Source organism: Protopterus annectens, chromosome 13.part0 (assembly GCF_019279795.1).
Source record: "Protopterus annectens isolate FY-2018-M chromosome 13.part0, PAN1.0, whole genome shotgun sequence".
Classification (NCBI taxonomy): Eukaryota; Metazoa; Chordata; order Ceratodontiformes; family Protopteridae; genus Protopterus; species Protopterus annectens.
Genome location: NC_056747.1, coordinates 1,104,743,183 through 1,104,767,821, shown reverse-complemented (window position 1 = coordinate 1,104,767,821; position 24,639 = coordinate 1,104,743,183). Strand labels below are relative to the sequence as shown.

Sequence of the window (24,639 nt, the reverse complement as noted above, 5' to 3'; positions counted from 1 at the left end):
ACGGAGCTCCGAGGGAGGGAACCTGACCCGCCAATGTCGGAGCTGATGAAAAAGTTTCCACTCCCTCGGATCTGACACCCAAGCTCCGGCTCTGGGAGCGGCTCAGATCCGAAATGCTCCAGGCAGGTGTCAGTGTCGAGGAAGCAGGTACCGTTGGCGCCGACCCCCTGACCAAAGCCAACCTCGGATCCGAGTACTCTGAAGCCAAAGGCCAGATCGGAGAAGGAGAAATGGGTTGAAAGAAAGGAAGTGAGCTCTCCCCTCCAGAGGGAGGGGGGGATGGCAAGACCCCCATCTGGATCTGTGTATGGATAAAGCACCTCATCATCTTATCCAGCTCCATATCCGACGAGGAAAGAGAGTCGGAAGGAGGAAGAAGACCTTTGAGGGCCAACTTGGCCTTCCTATCCTTTAGGGCGCAGTGGCTGGAGCCCACACAAATATTACAATCCACTCAGGTGGGCCACACCCAAGCATAAAACACACAGAGTGTGGCCATCCGCTGGGGATACCTTATGGCCACACTCTGTGCAGTGCTTGAAAACAAGCTTTTCAGCCATCTAAACAACAGAAAGATAGCCTTAGAAAAAATTTCTAAATCTTTCTAAATAATAAACACACACACATGCACTCACCACACTTGCTGCAGAGAACATTGGGGGGGGGGCTACTACCTACGACACTGAGCAAACTACTCACTACCTAAAAACCACTACACTCGAAGCACCAAGCAAGGGGAGGAGAAAGGGGACCTATACTAACACTAATCTGAAAAAAATGTAGAAAATTTAACTACTCACAGAAAGTTTTAAAACCCACTGCTTGTTGGAGCTCAGAAGACACAATGCGAAGCAAATCGCGGCAAACGAGATCTGGGAATGGAAGTCAGTGGAGGTGTCTTATGGGTAAGGGGAGGAGTTTGGAGCTCGGAGCTGATGCTAGCAAAAGTTGCTGGCTTGGATCCGATCCGGATCCGTAACCCACAGGTTGAAGACCAAATGAAGTAAACTACTTCAGATCTGATTTTGTTTCAGTTCTGAGTTTACATTGTGTCTTTTGCGTTATTCAAAAAAGTCTAGAATGTTTAGGATTTTCACAAGGAAGTGTTGGCATACATATTTCTACACCTTAAGTACAGTAAACAGGAGTGTTCCTTAAGCAGACGGCAAATGTTAGAGATGTGATGGAAAAGAGAAAGGTAACTGGGAACACGCTTTTTGAGAATGTAATGAGGTGGTAGATTTTAAAAATTCATTGCAGAGTACTTTGACAGAAATCTTGGGAGAACAAATGGCAGCAATTAAGGTCATTATTCTTTTGTGCTGGGATAAAAGATGTGAATTGCCAGAGCATAGTAAGTCCTTACTAAATTTAATGCTACTGGTGGCCAAAAAGGCAAGTAAAAGAAAATGTAAATCAAAATCTCTAATATTGTAATTGGGGTTTTGAACATTGTAAAGGAGATAAAAGGAATGGAGCTAGGATCTAAACAAAGGGTATGGGGCAAACTTCAAAGAAATAAATGGAATCTGTGGGCATAACACATCCACAACATTGTTCAGAAGGAGGAGTGAGGTTTAAGGGAAGGCAGGAACTGAGCAATTTCTATATTCTGGAGTGAATGAAATGCTCATATGAGCAAAAGCTTTCAGAGTGTGAATAACAACAAATGCTCATATGAGCAAATGTTTTCAATTGAGTTTTTGCCGGCAGCCTTTTGTATGGGATTATAGTACAGAGAGGTAAGGGAATTTGTCCTAAGCCCACTGTTGTGCAATCCTGGAGTTGGTACATAGAATTAGCAGAAGGTGTGGTGGTACAGGGGGGCTTGCACCCCTGCAAAAACAAAAAAAAAATAGTTTTAAGTTTTGTTAACAATCATTGTAGATTAAATCTAAAATGATTATTCTTCATTTACTCTTTTTAATTTCTCCAAGTCATTTGGGTATTTAATACCAAGATGGGAATGGACCTGATTCCTATGTAAAAGTATGACTAAAGTTCATGAAATTAGTACTGTTTCAATCTTCGATGTTAGCCAGAAGTGCTCTTTGCAGTACCGGCAATGTGTCCAGTAATGACTCCTTCTGCAATTCATATGGAGTTACATGTACCCAAGTATGATTACAGATTCTTTTTTATAAGACCTGTTGCTCCTACTACTACTATTGGAACTGTCTGGGTATCCTTCTTCCACACTGCCCTCATTTCTGCCTGCAAATCCTGGTATTTTTTGACATTGTCTCTCCCTATATGTAAGGCACTATAGTCACTAGGTGTAACAATTTTAATGATAAATGCTACTTCTGTCTTCTTCTCATGGACTACTATATCTGTTTTTCTTGCATCTATTTTTTGAATGGTTGGTAATGGGTGATACCATGTGATATAAATTTCATAATTTTCTATAATGCTTTGTGGTTCATATTTCAAATGTTTTTCAGCTACTTCAATATTATAATGTTTGCACAGTCCCCAGTGGAACAGTCTTGCCACATTACTATGCCATTCAGTATACAGTCGTCCTGCCACTAGTATATCGAAACCAGCAGCAAGATATGTGACTGTTTCCAATTTTGTTTTAAAAAGCCTACAATTGTCTGTTTCTCCCACATGTTCAATGGACTTTGTAAACCAATCTGTACATAGTCCACTATCTTGGACTGCCAATACTAACCTTTCATCTTTTGGTTTAAACTCACCTCTCCTTAACCATTCCTGCATTTGATCCTGATCAACAAGAGACTGTATCAAGAGTTTTTTTGTACTCAAAACTTCTGGTCTGATTTCCATTCCTACTTGACACCGATATGCTAATGCTAAACTAAGCAGGGAACTTACCTTAGACTTACTCTCCTCATGTTTTAAAACTTTCACTACACCTGGGTCTTGTGAGGTCAGCAGATACGTATGCAGTCCTACAATTGCAGAGCTATACATGTAATCAATTTCAAGGAGACCCACACCTCCTTCAGAACAGGGAATATATAGTCTTGATATACACTGACTTTTATAGATCATTTGATAAGCATGAGGCATCCTTCTTGTTTTCTTGTCCAACTGATCCAACACCTTTTGGGACCAGTCAATCACTCCAAAAACTGTTAAGTTAGGATAGGAAGAGCAAATTGGTTCAGCGCTGTTTTCAGTATTAATTTTAATCTTCAAAAATATTTCGTACTAAGTTTTATTCACATTTGTTAATGGTTTATTGCTGATCCTTCATCAATTCTCAAACATTTATACACTCCCTCTTACTCAAGTTCTTATATATCACATTCCTGTCCCAGGCTGACATTTTCTTGGTGCTGCAGCTTTCCTGCTTTAAAGGTTGCTTTTGCACATTTATCAGGATCAAATGGCATTTTTATATCATCTGAAAAAGTTTCAACCACTTTCTTATATCATCTGAAAAAGTTTTAACCACTTGCAGTTGTACTTTCAGTTCCTCATCTGATGAACTATACCGTTTTAAATCATCCGCAAAAAGAAGATGACAGGTCTTTACACTTGGTTGTTTTCTAGGAACCTAATTGTAGCATTGACCTTATCTGTTAAGAAGACAGCTTAATGGGTTAAAGGCAAGACAAAAGTGCTTTGACAAAGACCCACCCTGGAATATCCCTTTGAATTTTTATCCCTGGAATGATAATTTGTCCTTTATTATGGCTTAACTGCAAAGTGGTTTGCCACTGTTTCATGGTTGTTGTAATGTAATCGATCAGTGTAGGGTGTATCTTATACATTTTAAGCACTCTTTTATCCTCCATCAACTGGGAAAACTACTCGTGCACCAATACACTGGCCCGTTTCCTGGAATTCATCAATTACAATGCCCTGGACCAGCTCATTCTTAGTCCCACTACAGGAAGCAACATCCTTGACCTGGTTATTACTAACATGGGCAACCATTGCTCTACACCAATAGTCAATTCCTCTCTGGTTAGATCCATCCACAAACTAATCACCATGGAAATCCACATCACACCCACACCCCCCGCAAAGGTAACCACCATGAAAAACTTCTCCAAAGCTGACGTTAAGCTCCTAAAAACAGAGGTGGCTAACTTCATGGCATCCATGTCAATGGAAAATAGATGCATGACTGCCGAATCATACACCAATGCACTGTACGAACACGTATATAAATGCATGGAACTAGACATACCCAACAGAAGCAAGACACTCTCCTCAAAAAAAAAAGGAAGCCAATCTGGTGATCCCCTGCCATTAATAAACTCTACAACAGAAGGAAGAAACTGTTGAAGAAAAAGGTGAAGTCCCAAGACTGGACAAACTCCCTTATTAGCCTCAACAAAAAGTTGAGATCCCTCATCAAAACCTCTAAAACCAGCTATAAAGGCAGAATTGCGGCAGCCACTAAAAACAACCACAAAGCAATCTATAGTTATATCAAAATTTTTCACGGCAATACCCAGGTTTACTCTGAGTTACTGCACAATGATACCTCCTGAGCCAACAGATACTGCCAACATACTGGCCAACAGATTCAATGCCAACTTTACCCCCCCCCCCAGGACCAATCACAATACTGGAGGAATGCCAGGCACCCAGCATTACTGCAGCACAGGTTAAAGCTGCATTGTCCAAGGCCAAGAATACAGCTTCCATGGGACCCAACAATATCCCTAGATGTGTTATACTACATGAACTACAAAGTGAACTGGCACCACATCTGTGTGCCCTGTTCAATCACAGCCTCACCTCAGGCTTTGTCCCTACCAAACCTCTCACTGCTACAGTCATCCCTCTCCATAAAGGGGGAGCAACTACAGACCCTGGGAATTATCACCCCATTAGCCTAACGAGTCTTATATGTAAGGCTATGGAGCACATCATCATGGACATAATTAAATAGGATATAGGGAATCTCCAAACTCTAGAGCCAACGCAATTTGGTTTTCTGAAAGGTAGATCATGCCTGCTCAACCTGGTTGACTTCTTTGAGTCAGTCACCAGAGCTGTGGGTGACGGCAAGGCAGTTCATACAGCCTACCTTGATCTGGCCAAGACCTTTGATACCATTCCCCACTCGGGAATTATTTATAAACTCACCAAACTAGGCATCAACCCCTATATCACTAAGTGGGGTGCAAAGTGCCTCACAGACAGAACCCACAGTGTGAAAGTAGTGGGCTCCAAGTCAGACTGCTGACCAGTCACGAGTGGAGTCCCACAGGGATCGGTCCTGGGTCCTCTCCTGTTTGGCATCTACTTCTCAGAAGTACAGGCCAACATGGAGGGACTCTGGCTGACCAAGTTCACAGATGGCTGCAAGCTGGGAGCCATTATTAACTCCCCAAATGATGTAGACATCCTACAGAAAGGCCTCACTGAGACCAATGACTGGTGTCGAAACCATGGCCTTAAGCTTAATGCCAAAAAATGCGTTGTCATCCCCTTTGGGAAAAACTCAGTTCCCACCAATTCCCACATTGATGGGAGCCCACTGAATGCTGAAGGCGTTATAAGAGATCTGGGGACACAGGTTGACAGCAACCTTCGACCACCACATTGCCTGTGGTCTGAAAGTCCTTCTATGTGGCACATCTCATTACCAAGGGTTTTGCATCCAGGAAGAAAGAGGTCATCATTTCTCTCCACTCCTCCCTCTCACTAGACACATGCAACAGCTGGAAAGGCCACAAAAGTACCTCACGAAGAGGATCCTAGGCCTTAAACACATGTCGTACACAGACAGACTCAAAAAACTCCAGCTATTCTCTGTCTCATATAGTCTACTAAGAGGCGATCTCTGCTCGACTTACAAAGCCATGTCTGACCCAGTTCTGTTAGAAATGCTACATCTAAAAAAATCCCAATCCCTCCGCACCACATGCTCCAGAGACCTCAAACCTCATTACCACAATCAAGTGAACATGCTGGAGGGGCAGGTTCATAACCCAGAGACTGCCCATGCTCTGGAATAGACTTCCCATACATGTCAAGCAGAGCACCTCACTGGCCCTCTTGAAGAGAAATCTTGATGAGTGGATGGGAAATAGAAAGTTCACCCGGGGATCACTCCAGTGGCTCTACTTGATGGAGGCACTGGGAACTAATGTCGGGTGGCACAATGCAAGGGGACTTCTATGGGCTAGGCTTGTAAAGGCTTCAGGGCCATTAGCCTAGTACACACCTATGAACATATGAATGTGGAATGCTGTCAAATGCTTTTTTGTAGTCCATCCATGCCATACTTATATTCTTCCCCTTTTTACAGTTTTCCATTTTAACTCTAAAACAACAAATAATCCTTTGTTCCATACAACTTTCTTTTGTCACCATTTTGTTTTACTGCCATGATGGAGTTTTCTTCTAAATTACTATAAACTCTGTCAGCATCACTTCCAGTGTATAGTTTATACATTGTTGGAAGCAAGCTCTCTAAAATGTAAAAAATATAATTATGTGTAAGCCATGACTTAAAACAATGTGTATTGTTTCTAACAAGCACCTAACAAACAAAAAGAAATAAAGAAGTTATGTCTTACCATAACGTTCCATCTGTGTTGTTCATCTTCTTTCATTCATCACTGATGGGTTCGGTTCTGAGCCCTCGGAACCGAGTTGGCCTTATACCAAGCTCGCGCCAGCCAAAAAAAAACTCTCGAGCTAAGTCTCTACCTAGAATGCCCTTCTCCCTGCTACCTCAGATCGAGTTTGCTAGAGAAAGAGAAGTAAAGCTGAGGCCACTTCTGTGCAAATACCCTAGGGGCACCACTTAGACCCAAAGCATCCCCCAGGAGGAAGGAGGGTGGGAGTGATGAATGAAAGAAGATGAACAACATCAGATAAAGAAGTTATGGTAATTTCTTTATCTGATGTTGTTAATCCTTCTTTCCATTTATCACTGATGGAACAGAATCCCAAGCTATCTTGAGGTCCATGGGTGGCCCTTATGGAAGAACATTCCTGAGTACCATTGAGTCGAAGGCAGCTCTCCCTCTGGAGTCCAATTTGTAATGATTGATAAAGGTATGAGGCTTAGCCCAAGTAGCTGCTGCACAGATGTCATCTATGGAAGTCTTGGAATGGAAAGCCACAGATGTTGCCATAGATCTAGTGGAGTGAGCTTTAACTTTTGGCATAGGTTCATTACTGAGAGAGTAGATGAAACGTATGCAGTCCCCTAGCCATTTAGATAATGTAACCTTGGAAACCGCCTCTCCCATTTTGGGTCCAGAAAAGGAGATGAAAAGCTGTCCCAATTTACGGATACGTTTGGTCCTGTCTAGATCAAATCTCAGTTGTCTATGTACATCTAAAGAATGAAGGCAGTACTCTCCTCTATTGGCAACATTCAGAAAAAACACTGGTAAATCAATGGTCTAGTTTATGGAGAATTCAGAAACAACTTTGGGAAGGAAGGATGGATTTGCCAGAAGTGATACTCTGTCTTTATGAAATACCAAATAAGGCCTCTTTATACACAAGGCCTACAGCTCCATGACTCTTCTAGTGGACATGATGGCTAACAAGAGCAAGGATTTGCAAGACAAAAACTTTAGGTCACACTTCGCCGCAGGTTCAAAAGGTTTTTGAGTCAAAGATTCAAGAACTAGAGTGATGTTCCACGGGCTGTTTGACAGGAGGCCTGATATGAGAGGTCCCTTTGAGGAAGACTTTAGGTGTAAATAGATAAGAGTGCCATGTATACCATTGTGGAAATTGCCACTAGATGTACTCATACGGTAGAGGCAGAGGCTCCATTATCAAAACACGTAGCCAAGTATTTAAGCACTGCGGTTACTGGAGACAAATACGGGTATAGCAAGTTATCCTTGGACCAGATGGAGAACCTTTTCCATTTATCCTAATATAGTCTTCTGGTGGATGGTTTATGAGAGGCCAGAACGATGTTTTGAATAGGCGAGGCGAGATTAGCTTGCCTGGCGACTAGCAGAAGTGGAGAAACCAAGCTGTCAGTTTGAGACTGGACAGATTTGGTTGACTCAACTCTTGGGGGTGAGTAATCAGATCCGGTAGAGGGTCCAGAATCCATGGCGGGTATACTAGGTGAGGCCGAAGGAAGAGGAATCAAACATGTCAAAGCCTGAACCGGTCTATGAGGATCACCTTGCATCTCAACCGAAGAGCTTTCTTTAGAAATTGAGGAATCAGGGAGCTGGCAGGATAAGCGTAAAGAAGTCCTGTGGGCCAATCGTGGACTAGAGCATCCCTCGGTGACTCCCACTCCAGGGTAAATAGGGTGAAAATATTGCAGCAAGGCTGGCCGCAGTGACTGAAGATGTCTGTCACCACCTTGGGGTTGAGAGACCACTCGTGAGGCATGAGGATGCATCTGCTCAGTTTGTTCGCAATCATGTTGGAGCTTCCCAGGATATGCGTCATCAGAAAGCGGTTGGAAGCTATCGCCCACTGCCAAATTCTCATGCCTTCTCGACATAGGGGGTAGGACTTGGTTCCTCCTTGCTTGTTGATATACCAGACCATGACATACTGTCTGATTGAATTGCAATTGTCTCAGAAGGAAGAACCGAATGAAAGGTCTGCAATGCTAACAGCACAGCTGTCCGTTTCAGAACACTGATATGCAAGTGGGCCTCTAAGGTGGACCATGTGCCTTGGACAGTCATTCCCTGGAAATGACCCCCCCCCCACACACACACACACACACACCTGATCAGGGAAGCATCCATGACCACAATGGCTGTGGGCTGAGGGGACTGAAATAGGCAACTCTAAAGTTCTGCATCTGGCCTCATCCACCAAAGGAAGTCTTGTTTGCAGGACTTAGTTATATGAATCCGGTAACCAAGGAGGTGATAGTTTGGGAACCATTGACAAAGAAGGAGCCATTGCATGATCCGCATATGTAGCTTTGATAGAGGCACTATTGGGATTGAAGCTGCCATAGAACCTGGGGCCTGAAGAACTTCCCTTGCTGAGACTTGTTTGAGAGAGAATCACTCGGAGCTGAAGCCTCAATCGGTAGAGTCTGCAAACTGGGAGTGACACCAGGCAGGACTGAGTACTGAACACTGCTCCAATGAACTCTATTTGTTGTGTGGGACTAAGGTTTGATTTCTCCCAATGTACTGTTATTCCCAACAATATTGCCAGATAGAGTATAATGCAGTGCTGTTACCAAAAGATGCACAGTGGGGGCGGTGAGGAGCCAGTCGTCCAGATATGGAAACACCAAGAATCCTTTTAGTCTCAAGTGAGCTGTAACCACTGCCATGCATTTCGTGAACACTCTGGGGGCTGTAGAGAGACCGAACGGCAGGGCACGAAATTGGTAATCACTCGTTCCTAGCCAGAAGTGAAGCAGACTCCTGGAGCGTTTGTCCATCTTGATGTGGTAATATGCATCCCAGAGATCTACTGAGCACACCCAATCACCTTCTCTTAAAAAGGGAAGAATGGACTGAACCGTGACCATCCGGAATTTGGTTTGGGTGGCAGACTTGTTTAAGCTGCTAAGATCCAGTCCCCTGTCTTTTTTGGCACCAAAAAGAATCTTGAGTAAAACCCGGATCCGCTCTGGTCTGGTGGGAGTGGTTGGATGACTCTTCTTTTGAGACAGATTTATAATATCTGAAGCTGCTTCTTCCCTTTGACTGGGTGGAATATCGGGAAGTTTCCTTGGAAGGTTTGGCTGACAAGAAAGGGGAATGGTGTAACCTCTGGTCATGATGCTCTGCACCTAACAATCGGTGGTGATAGATTGCCAGGCAGCTTGGGGCAGAGAGAAACAACCCCCGACTGCTTCCAGAGGTAAGCAATCGGGCTGCTCCTCAGGAGCGCTAGTAAGCCTGTCCAGAAAAGGAATCTCTGGAGCCTTGGTTACGAGGACCCCCTCTGTCTCTATAGGGGCATCTTATGGAATTGTTACCCCCTCTGCAGCACGGAAAGGACCCTGAGATTTTTTTGTGCCACATTTTCCCATTTCTCTGATTCCTGAGAAGGTACATTGAGGGTTGGAAAACCGTAGGCAGACAGCATCTTTCCATCTTGCTCGCACCTGGCTAGCGTATCCTTTACTTTGGAAACAAAAAGGGACAAAGCTTCGATGGGAGCATTCAGAAAGGAAAACTTAAAGGGATCCGTGAGGTCACAAATGCGCACTCAGACATGACGCCTCATAACAATGCCTGAATCAGCTGCTCTAGCCGCCCCTTCGGTCGCATGTGACAGCAACCTCACGGACGAGTTGAATATTGATTCCAGGGTTGTGAGCTGCAAGGCCACTTTGTCCTGAACCTCGTCAGACAACTGTCCTGCGAGTGTCCCAGAGAGTTTGGAGATCAAGTCCCGCTGCAGCCTCGTGAAATGTGCCAAATAATTCAGGGAGCATATAGCAAAGGTCCCTGATGCAAACAAACACTTCCCAAGTCTGTCCACCACCTGGGACTCCTTGTTGGTTGGGTGGACAGTGGGACTTTCCTCGTCAAGTCCTTTTTTGTGGTTGCCGCCACCACCATAGCATCGACTGGTAACCCTTTGGACCAATGGGGATTCTCCTCGGGAGGGGAAAGAATTTGGTCTGGTCTCAGAGGGATCGCCTCAATGGAATCAGGGTTCTTCCAAGTGTGCTGCACGACAAGCTGGATGAGCTCGTTGGCAGGTGGGGTCACACACGAGGTAGAAGGACGGGCACAGAAAGCCTGCAGGAACACAGACTCCTCAGATGAAGGGTTGGAGGGCTTCCAGTCACCTCTCTGCTTTAACATTTACAGGATGTCTCTGAAGGAGACACCATCAGGAGGTGACTGTGGGGACCCTTCACCATCATCGTAGTCTGTGTCTTCAGTTAAGGACTCCTCGGGTGAGTCCATGTGCTTCCTCTTGCATGTCCTCTTTCGAGGGGGCTCCTCAGTGGGAGTCTCTTAGGAAGACTCGGAAGAGCAGGTACCCTGAACAGGGGTGTCCTGTGGCTTCTCTGCCCGGTGTCCCAGGGGGTGGTCTTTGACAGCTGCAGCTCAGGGGGCGAAAATTGGGGTTCCGACATCAAAGGAGTGCTACCAGAAGCAGAGCCCTCTCCATCCCGCGGAAGGCAGGTCCGCCCGAAGAGGGATGGGAGCCCAGAACCAAGAAAGATAACCGCGGGACTGGGGTCACACCCCGTTCCAACAAACCCGCCCCCATGGATGGAGCCTCAAGCAGGATCAGAGCCAACATGGCTATCGGCACAGAGGATGGAACTGAGGAGAAAGATGTCTCTGTGCCCCGAACCGACGCGCCCGTCCTCCAATCCTCAGTTTGAGGAAGGACCGGTTCAGAAGGAACCGAAAACCAAAAGGTAAAACTCGGTGTCGGAGTGAGATGCACTGTAGGCGCTGAGGTGATGGGTTCCATGATGGATGTCGAAGCAGAAGGCTTCGGAACTGAGATGGTCGAAGGAGGAGTGTAAGATGGAGTCTTGTCCCAAGTCCCAGTCCTATGGATGGGTCATAGAAAGTGTGGGGATCCCCCTGGCTAACAACAGCTGGTCCACAAGATGCACCACATCGTGTTCCGACAGGCTCCTGGTGGATCTAGTGGATACTCCGGATGGGGAGTCAGGATGTTCAATGAAAGGGCTATACACCTGGCCCAGAAATGGATCTACAGATGGAGAGTGTCGGGTCCGTGGTGCAAGGTCTGCCAGCATCAAAGTCTCTAGTTTCCAGACTGGAAGTAAAGGGGTCAAATCCAGTGAAGTCGGTACAGCGCTCGGTGCCGAAGAGGCACTCGGAACCGAAACAGTCTGTTCTAAAATGGAAACTAACAAAGTAGTTGAAGGTGTGCCCTGAGACGAAGCGGTCACAGGTGAAGAAGTCAAAACAGGTGTAGGAAAGTCTATGATCGGTGCCGGAGGCAGGACTGTTGCCGAAACTGGTGCCAGTATCGACGGATTTGAGATGCTTGGAGCAGAGGAAAATGGAGCTATAGAGGCAGATTTAAGCTCCGATGATAACTTTGGGACCTTTGATTTCCCAGGCTTGCCCTAATCACCAGATGGTGAGGAAGGAACCGAGTGGGATCTCTTTTTGTCTTTAGTAGGAGGGGTTGAGACCGCCATTGCAGAAATGGCCTCTGAGAAGGGAGACTTGAGTAATCCTTTCAGATTTAGTTTATTTTTGCGCTCATTAAGAGTGGGTTGGCTAAAACTCTGACAAATATCACACGGAGGCTGCACTGAAAGGTGGGGCACTCCTAAACAGTATACACAGTCATCATGAAAATCACTATTAGGTAACTTGCCATTACATGAAGCACAATGCGTAAAACCTGAAGTACCCTTCTTATCAGACATCTTGATAAAAGAAACCACAGGCCAACTGTACAACCCAACTAGAACAAAGTCAAACACTGTTCAAAAAAGTCACAATTATAGTAATACAGTGGTATGTAAATAGAAAGAAACACCTTACTAAAAGCCAAAGATAATAGGTTAAACAGGAAAGACAATACCAGCTATGGTATTGAAGAAATACCACAAGGGTAAGGGAGGAAAGGCCGTACCACCAACGGTACTTGAAGAATTACCAATGGTAACAACGGGTATAGTACAGAGGAGAAAAACAAGGTTAGACAGAAGAAAAAACACTAGAAATACTATTCGCACAATAAAACATGAAGATATCAAAAATTTTCCACACAAATATCAAATAAAGTTCCACTTAGCTGAGAGCTCGGCTGAAACACAGCTTTAGGGCTACGTGGCAAACGAGATCTGAGGTAGCAGAGAGAGAAGGGCATTCTGGGTAGAGACTTAGCGCGAGAGTTTTTTTGGCTGGCGCAAGCTTGGTATAAGGCCGACTGTTCCAAGGGGTTGGAACCGAATCCATCAGTGATGAATGAAAAGAAAATTAACAGATTAGAAGTTAGAAATACTACACATTCTTTTAAGTCATGGCTTACACATAATTACATTTTATTGATTTCAAAAGAATATTTACTACCATTCTTCATGTTTTTTTTTTTTTATATATTAACATTTATAGAATGCAACTTGTTTTCAGCCACTAGATGGCGGGGATGGTACATAAAATCCGTCGGTATTATAAATCCTTCTGTGTTTACACATTTGGATATTCTTAGATGAAATATATTTTATGATGTGTCAAGAAAATTTTATATTATCTACCATTTTACAATACAGTATGTTTTTAAAAGAGTATTTTTTTATTATTACAAATGCATAGGTTTAAGAATTGGTTTTATTGAAGGGGTTTTATACGTTGCACAATCAATACACTTAATTTACGTAAATTCAGTTTTTCAATTTAATTTTGTATTAATGATTTTGTGTGTGTGTGTGTGTGTGTGTGTGTGTGTGTGTGTGTATGTATATATATATATATATATATATATATATATATATATATATATATATATATATATATAGTGTGTGGAGTGTTTTATAGTATCTGACGAAGTCCTGTCACATAAGGACGAAAACACTGTGATTCATTAAGCGTTCATTTAATAAAGATTTGTCAGCTAACATCCTCCTGACTGTGGTCCGTGGTGCCCTTTTATTGTTTACACATTCTTTGGAATGGATCACAATTTGCAACCAGCTTCTAAATGAAGGCAAAAATGTGCATGCCCCCCGGCAGCATGAACATTAACTAAATACTACACTGTGAGCGCTTCTTCAAGTGTCAAGCTTATTCTCAGTCTCATGACTTGTTGAGCAGACACTTCTTAGATTACTACAGTTAAACCAGTTCCTTCTCTATGAGAATTACTCTGGTCACATCAACTGCCTCATGTTTTCATTTTAGTGTGCCCGGTTTAACATTGTGATTGTACCTTCTGGACTGCCTGTTCATCTTTATGTGATAGCATGCATCCTGAAGGTCTATTCAGCACATCCAGTCATCTTTACATAGAAAAGACAGAATGGACTGAACTGTGAAAAACCAAAACTTTGTGTGTCGTACTGACTTGTTCAAGTTGCTGAGATCCAAAATTGGTCACTAGTCCCCGGTTTTCTTTGGCACTAAAAAGAACCTTGAGTAAGTTCCGGATCCTATCTGGTCTCGCGGGACCTCTTGAATGACTCTTTTATAGCAGCTTTGTATTTGTATTGCTGCCTCTTTACTCTGACTGGATGGAACGTCAAAAATTTTTCATAGCCTTGGGGGTGGAAGGGAAAAGGGTATTATATAACCTCTGGAAATAATCCATTGCACCCAAGTATCTTTTGTTATGTCTAGCCAGGCTCTCTGGTGCAGGGATAGTCGACCATCAGGAGCAATGGTAGGATCTGTCAGAGAAAGAATCTCTGGACCTCTGGTTTTGCAGGTCTCTTCTGCCGCAGGGGTGATGCTGACCATCAGAGTTCCTCTCTCTACCACTAGGGGAACCTTCGCCATGTGTGTCCTGAAAAGGACCCAGAGACTTCCTGAACCACATTTTCTGACCACCTCATTGATTCCTAGAAAAGCATCTTTGAGGGGTTGAAAAACATATGCCCACTGCACAGAGGGTCTTTCCATACTTCTCACACCTGGATAATGTGTTCTTCACTTTGGGGCCAAACAAAGAAGTGCTGTCAAAAGCAGCACTGATGAAAGAAGACTTGAATAGCTCTGCAAAATCACATAAGTGCATCCAGGCACACCTCCTAATAGATATGCCTGAACCCACTGCTCTTGAGTCGCCTTCAGCTACATGCAAAATGAATCTCATGTATGAATTTGAGATATATTGGTGGGTAGCCAGCTGAGAAGCCACAGGCGATTGGGCCTCAGCAGAAATGGTTCCTGAAAGGGAAGTTAAAAGATAAAATCCCTTTGCAGCCCAGTAAAATGTGCCAAATAATTCAGCAACCTATGAGCAAAGGTTGTTGAAGCATAGACACACTTCCCACACCTGTCCATCATCCTAGACTCACTGTTAGGGAGATGAACAGAGGAACTCTGTTTGGCAAGTTCCTTCTTGGTGGGCGCCGCCATCATCCATGGGTGCCCCTGTAGCCCAATATTCCTTCCCAGCAGGTGGAGCTAGAATCCAATCTAGAATTTTGTGTATTGGCTCAACTGCATCAGGCTCCTTCCATGCCCGTCGAGAGACCAAATAATATGCTTGTCGGCGAGAGGAGTAACCCAGAAAGTAGATGGGCCAGCTCCAAAGGCCTCCAGAAACACTGACTCCTTAGGTGAATGGTTGCTGGGGGTTGAACCTCCTCTCTGTTTCAGGATCTCAAGTATGTCTCCAAATGAAATGTCTTCTGCAGGTGATCATTGGGACCCTTCACATTCTTCGAAGTCTGTATTCTCAGTGACTGACTCTTGTAGACAGTCCAAGTGTCTTCTCTTGCACCTTCTCTTCCTAGGGACTTCCTCAGTGGGATATTCCTGTGAAGTATCAGAAGAGACTATGAAACCCTGCTGGGCAGGCTAGAGGTTTCGAGCTGGCTGCCCCTGTGGAGTTGAATGATGAGGATCCAAGTGCAGGGACATCTGAGTGCTGTGCTGAAGATCCTAGGGGGGGTTTGTCTATCAATCCTGTCTGAGCAGAAAACACCCTCTTCACAACCTCGAAGGCAGACCACCCCGGGGAAACAGAAGACCTCGGCACCAAAAAGGCAGGCTTCTGAACTGCTGTCTCCTACCACCCCAAAAGCAATCTCCCCGAGGTGGGAGTCGAAACCAAGCTGTCCAATGCAGAAGCACCAAGGCACAGAGATGGCTCCAAGACCTTTGGAGTCAATCCCAGCACCTCGGATCCAACAAGGAAGCTTTGGCTCCAAGAGACCTCTGGATTCAAAGATGTTGGAGCAGTGGCACACAGAGCTAGCTCTGGATACAAAGACAGAGTTATCTTTGAATACAAGCCAGACACATCCAGAAGACTCGGATCCAATGACTCTGAAGCAACCACAGGGATCAGAGAAGGAGTCTGAAGTGGTGTTATAGACAAAGGATGGGCCTCCTGACCTGAAGTGGAAGGAGCTGGCAACACACACCTGGATATGCACTGAGAAAAACTGCCTCATTTGATAGGCATCTTCTTCAGTCAAACTCCTGGATGAACGAGATGATGCCAGGGAAGGTGACTTTGTATGGTGCCTTTACATAACGAGGGGAAGGCAGCCTACAGTATCAACTGATAGGGAATATTGGGTCCTAGGCAAGATAATATGATCCGGAGAAGTCAGATCTAAGGATGTAGAATCTGACAACCTCTTTTTTATTCGGATCTGAGGCAGAACAGGTTTGAGACCTCCTCTTATTTGATTTAGTCCTTTTCTTGGAAGCCTTTGAAGATGGAACCGAGAAAGCAGAGATTTCGACTCCTTGGACATAAGCTTGGGGGACTGAGCCCCTGTAATAGCTTCTCCAAAAAAAGAAGGCAACAAACTTTTCAATATTAATTTGTTTTTCCTCTCCACTAAAGCACGGGATTAAAATTGTGGTAGACAGGACAGCCTTCTTGTAAGTGCTGTGGAGCTAAACAATAAACTCAAAGATTGTGGGTGTCTGAAATAGGTAGCTTGTTCACACACTTTGAACACTTTTTGAAGCCGGAATGGCTCTTCTCAGCCATTCTTACAACAAAAAGGAAAAAACAGAAACATTTTTTTTTTTTGGAGCAAACAAAGGAAGAAAAGGAATTACCAAGAATGGTAATTAAAAATACACTAATGTGTAACGAAAAAGAGGGAATATATACCAACTATGGTATTTACAGATACACTACATATACAAGGACAAGGGAATAATAGAAAAGGCAGTATATAATGTTTTGATAGAAAAAAATCTAACTTATCTGAAGAATTTAGAGATGAAGCTCGAGTTATGGCTGACTAAGTCCTTTGCGAAAAGTGGCAAATGAGATTTGGGTTATGTTAGGTGCTGGTGCAGTATGGATAAGGGCGAAGCTCGAGAGCATTTTGGTTACCACAAGCTTTAATAATGGCCGAGTCGGATCCAAAGATAGGATCCAGACCCAACAGTTGACAGAATGAAAACTGACATCAGATCATATCCTTGTCAAAGAGTAATAAACTTGTGCAAGAAACATACCAGTGTTCTCCAGGCTTGACACTGAAAACGAGTTGCATGTTAACAGTTGGGAACAGCTAACTACAGAGACAGAGAACAAAAAAATCTCAAGTCTTTCCTCCTTTTTTTTTTCCAAGGGACATAGAGTGCAGTACATTCAGTCACTGACCTTCTTTCTTTACTCATACTTGGACATTCCGTCATGTAAGCTACCCAGCTAACACAAATAACTTGCACAGTCACAGACAGTCTCTAAAAGCCTGGCCTAGGTATATGATGGAAAACTGCTACACAACTGCAATCTGGTAAACAGAATGAAGATAGACTTCATCAGACAGTAATACATCCAATATCTTGCTGTACTTATACTCTAATATCTCATATTGATGCTTGCCTATTAATCAATCAATCACCTTACAGAAGCCTGTAAGAGTAAAACATGCCTTATAAAAACCTGCCTAAAAAACTACAATAAAATAAATTACATACAAGAAAAAAAAAAAGAAAATTGTAAAAAAAAAACACTATCATTACTGTATGTTATACGTTGCAGGGTGCGTTCTTACAAATATATAAAAAAAATCTATACAGAGGAAATATCCAGCACATAAAAACCTGCATTAGCATAAGAGCAATTCATAAGTCTCCCACCAATGTATCATTATTTGATGAGTCTTAAGAGCAGGACGAAAACATGGTGGTTGACACACCACAAGGGACTCTGAACATCCTGGACCTAGTGCTCACCAACATGGGAAACTGCTGCACCACTCCCAGTGTTTGTGGCCATCCCTGATGAGATCTGACCACAAATCAGTCTCGCTAGAAGTAACTATAACACGAGAAACTGCTGCACCACTCCCAGTGTTTGTGGCCATCCCTGATGAGATCTGACCACAAATCAGTCTCGCTAGAAGTAACTATAACACAAGACAACCCCCCCCCCAGCAACAACTAGAATAAAAAACTTCTCCAAGGCCAATTACAACTTTTTACATGACGGCATAAATAGCTTCATAGCCCCTTCCCCCTACTGAAGGAAAAAACATCTATGCCGAGTTATACACCAATGCATTATACAAGCACCTGTACAATTGTATTGACTCTGCCGTACCTGACAGAACCAAAGCAAGATCTTCAAGGAAAAACAAACCTGCCTGATGGACAACTGCCATTAATAGGCTATACAATTGCTGTCCAAGAGCAGGAAGGAATGGTCTCAAAACTGGAAATGCTCACTCATCAACTTAAACAAGCAAATAAGACTCCTAGTGAAGTCCTCCAAAGCTAACTAAGAATCTAAATTAGCTTCCATAAGGATAACCACAAGGCATTCTTTAGTTACATCCGTAACCTCAAAGGTAAGGCCCAAATTTGTGCTGAACTCATAGTTAATGGTACTACATACATAGAACCTGTGGACATAGCAAACCTGCTGGCTGACAGGTTCAGTGAAAACTTTACTCCCCTGTCCCCATCACATATACCCCAAAGCATCCCAAACACCTGTCTCCTGCCTAGTATCTCTGAGGAACAGGTCTTAAATGCCCTCTCCAAGGCCAAAAACACTGCCTCTATGGGACCAGACAATGTCCCGGGCTGTGTTCTAGATGGGTTAAAACAGGAATTAGTATCACCATTGAGCACGCTTTTCAATCACAGCCTAAGCACTGGCTTCATCCCAGTGGAACGGAAAACAGCTACCATCATTCCCTTTGCACAAAGGGGGCGCAACCACAGACTCCAGGAATTATAGACCCATTAGCTTGACCAGCCTTATCTGCAAGGGAACAGAACAAATCAATCATCATGGACCTTATTAACAAAGATATATGACATCTCCAAATGCTCAACCTCACCTAGTTTGGCTTTGTCAAGGGAAGATCATGCCTGTTAAACTTGATGGACTTCTTCGAGACAGTCACCAAAGCTGTAGACGATGGTAAATCTGTGCATACGGCCTACCTAGACTTAGCCAAGGCCGTTGACACAATTCCCCACTCAGGCATCACTGATAAACTCACCCAGCTGGGCATCAACCTATATATTGTCAGGTGGGTTGCAAACTGGCTCACTGATAGAACTCATATCATATCATCAATATAGCGGAATCCACCTCCTCCAGCAGACCCGTAACAAAGTGTGTTCCACAGGGATCTGTTCTGAGACCTCTACTGTTCACAATCTACTTCTCTGAAGTGCAGGTTAAAACTAAAGGACTGTGGCTGACAGTTTGCTGATGACTGTAAACTGGGACAGATAATTGAAACCCCTAGCGATGTCAACATCCTGCAAGAAGGTCTTACACAGACTAATGACTGGTGCCAAAGTCATGGTCTTAAACTTAATGCAAAAAAATGCATTATCATCCCCTTTGGTAAGAGTGATATTCCTGCAAACTACCACATCACAAGCGATACCCTAAGCACACAGTTAGTGGTGAGAGATCTGGGCACACAGGTTGACAGCAACCTTAACTTCGATCAATATTTCTCCACAGGGGTAAAAAGAGCATTTTATATTGCTCATCTCATAAGTATGGGCATTGCCTCCACAAAAAGCAGGTTATAACACCCCTGTACTTTTCCCTCATCAGGTCCATAACAGAGTACAATGCTCCCTTTGGTATGTTCCTTTCCAAACACCTGCAGCAATTGGAGAGACCACAAAGGTTCCTTACGAAGAAAATTCATGGTCTTCAAGATCTGTCTTATGCGGACAGACTGAAATCATTATCACTTTACTCTGCCTCATACAGACTGCTCTGAGGTGAACTGTGCCTTGCATATAGAGCAATCTCTGACCCAGTTCTGATGGAAATGCTGCACATTCACAAGTCAAATGGCACACGGGTCACTCTCTCAAAAGACCTTAACCTGGTATGTGACACCAACAGAACTTGCTGGAGAAACAGACTTGTCTCAGAGATTGCCCGACCTTTAGAACAAGCTTCCTATTCATGTTAAACAAAGCCCCTTATTGGCTCTATTTAAGTGCAATTTGGATGAATGGATGGGTAACCAGAAATTCACCCCAGGGGTTCCACCTGTGTCCCCTCTTGGACAGGGAGCAATAGGTGCTGATTTTAGTGTCTGCTTGAACCACACACCTTTGGGAACATGGGTTGAACTTGGGTAGGCTTGTAAGAGCCCTGGGGCCATTAGCCTAGTAACCTCCTATGATCCTATGAATCAGTTAATGTGTTTATGGTGTTTTATTGAGTAAAGTGTTTCCCGTTTTACTCATGAGTATCTAAGTGATTGGATTATTCCTGCACACCTACACAGTGCTGTTTTAAGAGGATCTATCTGTAGACATTTACCCACAGACCACAATGGATGCAAATAATTATCTTCAGGTTGTTTCTGGATTCCCCAGAGAGCAGACACATAACTCAGACATGTTTTTTTTCAGTGCTCATTAAAGACCAAAGGTCCTTAAAAATTGTCACTGCTAATCCAGGATTTTTGGATGAAAAGAAAATGTCTGGATTTACTAACAGTAGTTTACTCCTTTTGGGTGGAAACTATTGCAAGTGATGATAATATTTTCCTTCCCTGCCTTGTTAATGTTGTAAAAATTTGACTTAATGTCTACTCATTAAGTTATATTAATTTATTTTTTAAAAGTATAATAATTTCTATTTGTATACAAACTCAACGTGATGCATGCTAGCTGCTTTAATTCTTAGCTTAATTCAAATCTAGAACAATAGGTTTAGAAAGCAAAAAAAAAATGTCGAGTCAACTTGCTTTCACCTACAGACCAAATGCATAGATTACAAATGCACAGTATTACATTCCTACCCATTTGTTCTGACATATAGTTCCTACATAAGCCCCCTCGCCCACTGACTGATTCTGTCCTCCAGCAGAGACAGTCAGGTAGCAGCATAAGACCAGTCAAGAACCCAAATCTTCCCCTCAGGATGGACACACCCATCCCCACAGCCTGCACCATCAACTCCCTGAGCCCCTACTCTAAGTCTGGTCACGTGGGATGCAGTCAGGACTTTATCTCTTTACAGTACTGTAGAGGGTAATTGCAGTCTGCAGTATGGTTCAATACTGATGATTTTTCTTATGGGAAGCATGGAATGAGTGTTCACCAGAAAACAATAAGGAGCTATCTCTGCTACGCTGACCAACCATTTCAGGTCAAAATATCCTTAAGTTTCTTAGCCATCGATGAAAGTATTTTCTTGTTCAGGAATTTAGATTGTTCACAGCTTAAATCATTCTCTCCCAGACAAACATTGAACATGATCATCTTTAGTGGGGATTCTGTCTCCTCAAGATACATCTTTTGAAGACTTTTTTCTGGACTCAATGCAACCTGAGGGGAAAAAAGGCAGTAACCAAAAAAAGGTTAAGGCAAAAGCTAAAAAGCTTCACATGTGCTTGGAAGATACTTTCTTGGATGTGCCAGACAGATATGCAAGATACAAAGTGTCCAAACACTTCAGAGGCAAAAAAAGATCTGAAGATTGTGTTTGTTACACTTTCATCTAAACTGACCTTCCAGCCCGCGTTCTCACCATGGCAAGGAACCCTCACACTCACAAGGGGGAAACATCCAAACCACTTTGGGACAAAAATACATCCATGCACATACAAGTACACATGTAGACCTGATAGTGCAAAGTTAGGTCCATCAATTACAAAAAAAAATTAACTATTTCAACAGTAAAACATTAAGTTATACAACTCTCTGTTACACCAATAAAGCATTTTTTCAAGGGGTCAAGCTCCCCTTCCCACATAATCCCCTACTGTGGAGATTTGTACTCCTTCCTCCACATCCTTATTAATTACATATAGTAACTTAGAAGCTGCTGATTTTCAAAAAAAGGAAAGGAGTTTAATACTCTGAAGCATTACTGCCTCGGTATTGCAATTTTGAAGACTACAGTTAGAACAGGAAGCCCATGTAAGTATAAACTATATCTATAATTATATATATTTACATCATATATAGAAATATAAAGTGTGAACACGAACACACACACACAAAATGCATATATTTTGTTCACTCGTTCTCCAACCTTCATATACAGGGCCCTGATTCTTCCCCTATCCATAATTCCCTTGTCACTGTCCAATTACCTCAGATCAAATTTGCCTCATGTAAGGAATACACTTAATGAGTAATAAAAATACAGATAGACAAAATAATACAATGGGAATGGAAAGACAATACCAATTGATCCTACTAACCTGTTGAGGTTAGCCCCACACATGGGTGCGTTTTACGTGATAATTTGGAAGGGGGATGATGGGAGGGATGTTGAACCAGATGAAAACAGGGCAACACAGATCTATAATTATGGTAAGTACATACCTTTTGTATCCAATGTTGTCCATTTTCATCTGATTAAACCTTTGGGAAAAATCCCTAGCTACATGATTTCCTGGATGGAAGGATACTTCTGAGAACAGCAGTGCCAAAGGAAGAACAAGCTCTGGACTGTGCTAATTTAATAAAGGTATGTACTGCAGACCATGTAGCAGCTGCACAAATCTCATCAATCGGAAAAAGGTGTTGAAAAACTGCTGGAAAAACTGTGGAATGAGCGTTACATCTTTTGGAGAGTTTTAGACCCAGTGTTTCATAAACAAATGATATACAGCTTGACAGCCATCTTGAAACAGTGAGATTGGAAGCCCCTTTTCCCAGCTTCGATTTAAAGAATACAATTAATAATTGGTCTGACTTTCTGAAGTTCTCGGTTCAATGTAAGTAAAGTCTAGGGGTCTATATTACAACAACAAAAAATTAGAATATCGAGCGCTCACTCGAGCGAAAAATCAGAAACGTGAAATCGCTATTGTGGGGGCTGTGCCCCCCCCCCCCGCTAAATATATATTCCTACTCTGAGATCGCACTACAGTGAGGAAAGGGCAAATACTTCGATCTTCACTGTACTGCTATCCAAAAAACGAAATATTGAATTTCTGATTTTTCACTCATGTTAGCGCTCGATATTTTAAATTTTCTTCATTCTAAAGTAGACCCAAATCTAGGCTGTCTATGAACGTCAAGTAAATAGAAGTTATGTACTTAACATAATGTTCCATGTGAGTTGTTTATCTCGCCTTTATTCTCACTGATGGGTTCGGAGCCAATCCTCGGCTCCGACACAGCCGATAGCAAGCTCAAGGTTTGCCAGTAGCTCGAGACCAAGCCCCGTATCCCACAATGCACTGCTGGAATTACTTCAGATCTTGTTTGCTGCAAATAACAGTATATACATATATATACATATATACAACATATGCATACCCTCTTATATATATATATATATATATATATATATATATACGAAGAACACTTCCCAAAGGGGAAGAAGAAATATTGAATAACCAGGTATATATATATATATATATATATATATATATATATATATATATATATTTACATACGAAGAACACTTCCCAAAGGGGAAGAAGAAATATTGAATAACCAGGATGGTACTAGCCTCTAAGTCAACAGTCAGCCAGGAGGGGGAAGGAGGGAGGGACGTGAGAATAAAGGCGAGATAAACAACTCACATGGAACGTTATGGTAAGTACATAACTTCTATATGTGAAGTTGTTAAATCTCGCCGTTTATTCTCACTGATGGGTAGCGTCCCTAGCACCCTCAACCTTGAATGGCTCATGGGAGTATGTTCTTCAGTACCGTAGAACCAAAGGAAGACCTGTCCCTTGAAGCCCTATCTACTTTGTAATGTGTGATAAAGGTATGAGGCTTAGACCAAGTGGCTGCAGCACAAATATGGTCAAGGGGCAATTTAGCTTGAAAAGCAAAAGAGGTAGAGACAGCTCTGGTAGAATGAGCTTTTGGTTTGTGCGTTAAAGGCATGTTCGCATTCTCATAAACAGAGGATATACAATCGGATAACCATTTAGATAAAGTTGTTTTAGCCACTGGATTGCCTTTTCTTGCTTCTGAGAAGGATACAAAAAGTTGGTCTGATTTCCTAATATCCTTAGTTCTGTCAAGATAAAATCTGAGCTGTCTGTGAACATCAATTTTGTGCCGCATATATTCCAATTTGCTAGAGTGGTTGTGGAAAAAAACTGGCAGTTCAATGACCTGATTGATATTTGACTCAGAACAGACTTAAGGTAAAAATGAGGGATTTGTTCTGAGAGATACTCTATCAGCATGGAAGATCATGTAGGGTGGTCTGATAGATAATGCTTGAAGTTCTGACACTCTGCAGGCAGACGTAATGGCCACAAGAAATATTGTTTTCCAAGATAAAAATTTTAAATCACAAGAAGATGCTGGTTCAAAAGGGGGAAGAATAATTTGAGACAGCATAAGGTTTAAATTCCAGGGAGAAAAGGGAATGTTGATCGGAGGTCTCATATGAAGAACGCCTTTAAGGAAGGTTTTAGATAATTTATGGCTCATAATATTTGAGCCACCAAGACCAAGGTGAAAATTTGGGATAGCAGCTAACTGAACTCGAACTGTAGCAGCTGCTGCCCCTTCCTTAAAAACTTTTGTTAGAAATTCTAAAATCGAAGATAGCGCAGCTCCTTTTCCATTTACTGCCATATAATTTCCTGGTAGATGGCTTGTGAGAAGACAAGAGAATCTGTCTTGCAGCTTCTGAAATTGAATGAAGCTTGGCAAT

The 24,639-nt window shown here is 42.8% G+C and overlaps 1 protein-coding gene across 3 annotated transcripts in view; it reads right to left on the bottom strand.

The window, feature by feature from the left end:
• LOC122788133 (histone acetyltransferase KAT7-like) overlaps positions 1-24,639 on the bottom strand; it is a 1,071,811-nt gene that overhangs the window by 56,146 nt on the left and 991,026 nt on the right. The gene's annotated exons all lie outside the window — the stretch shown is intronic.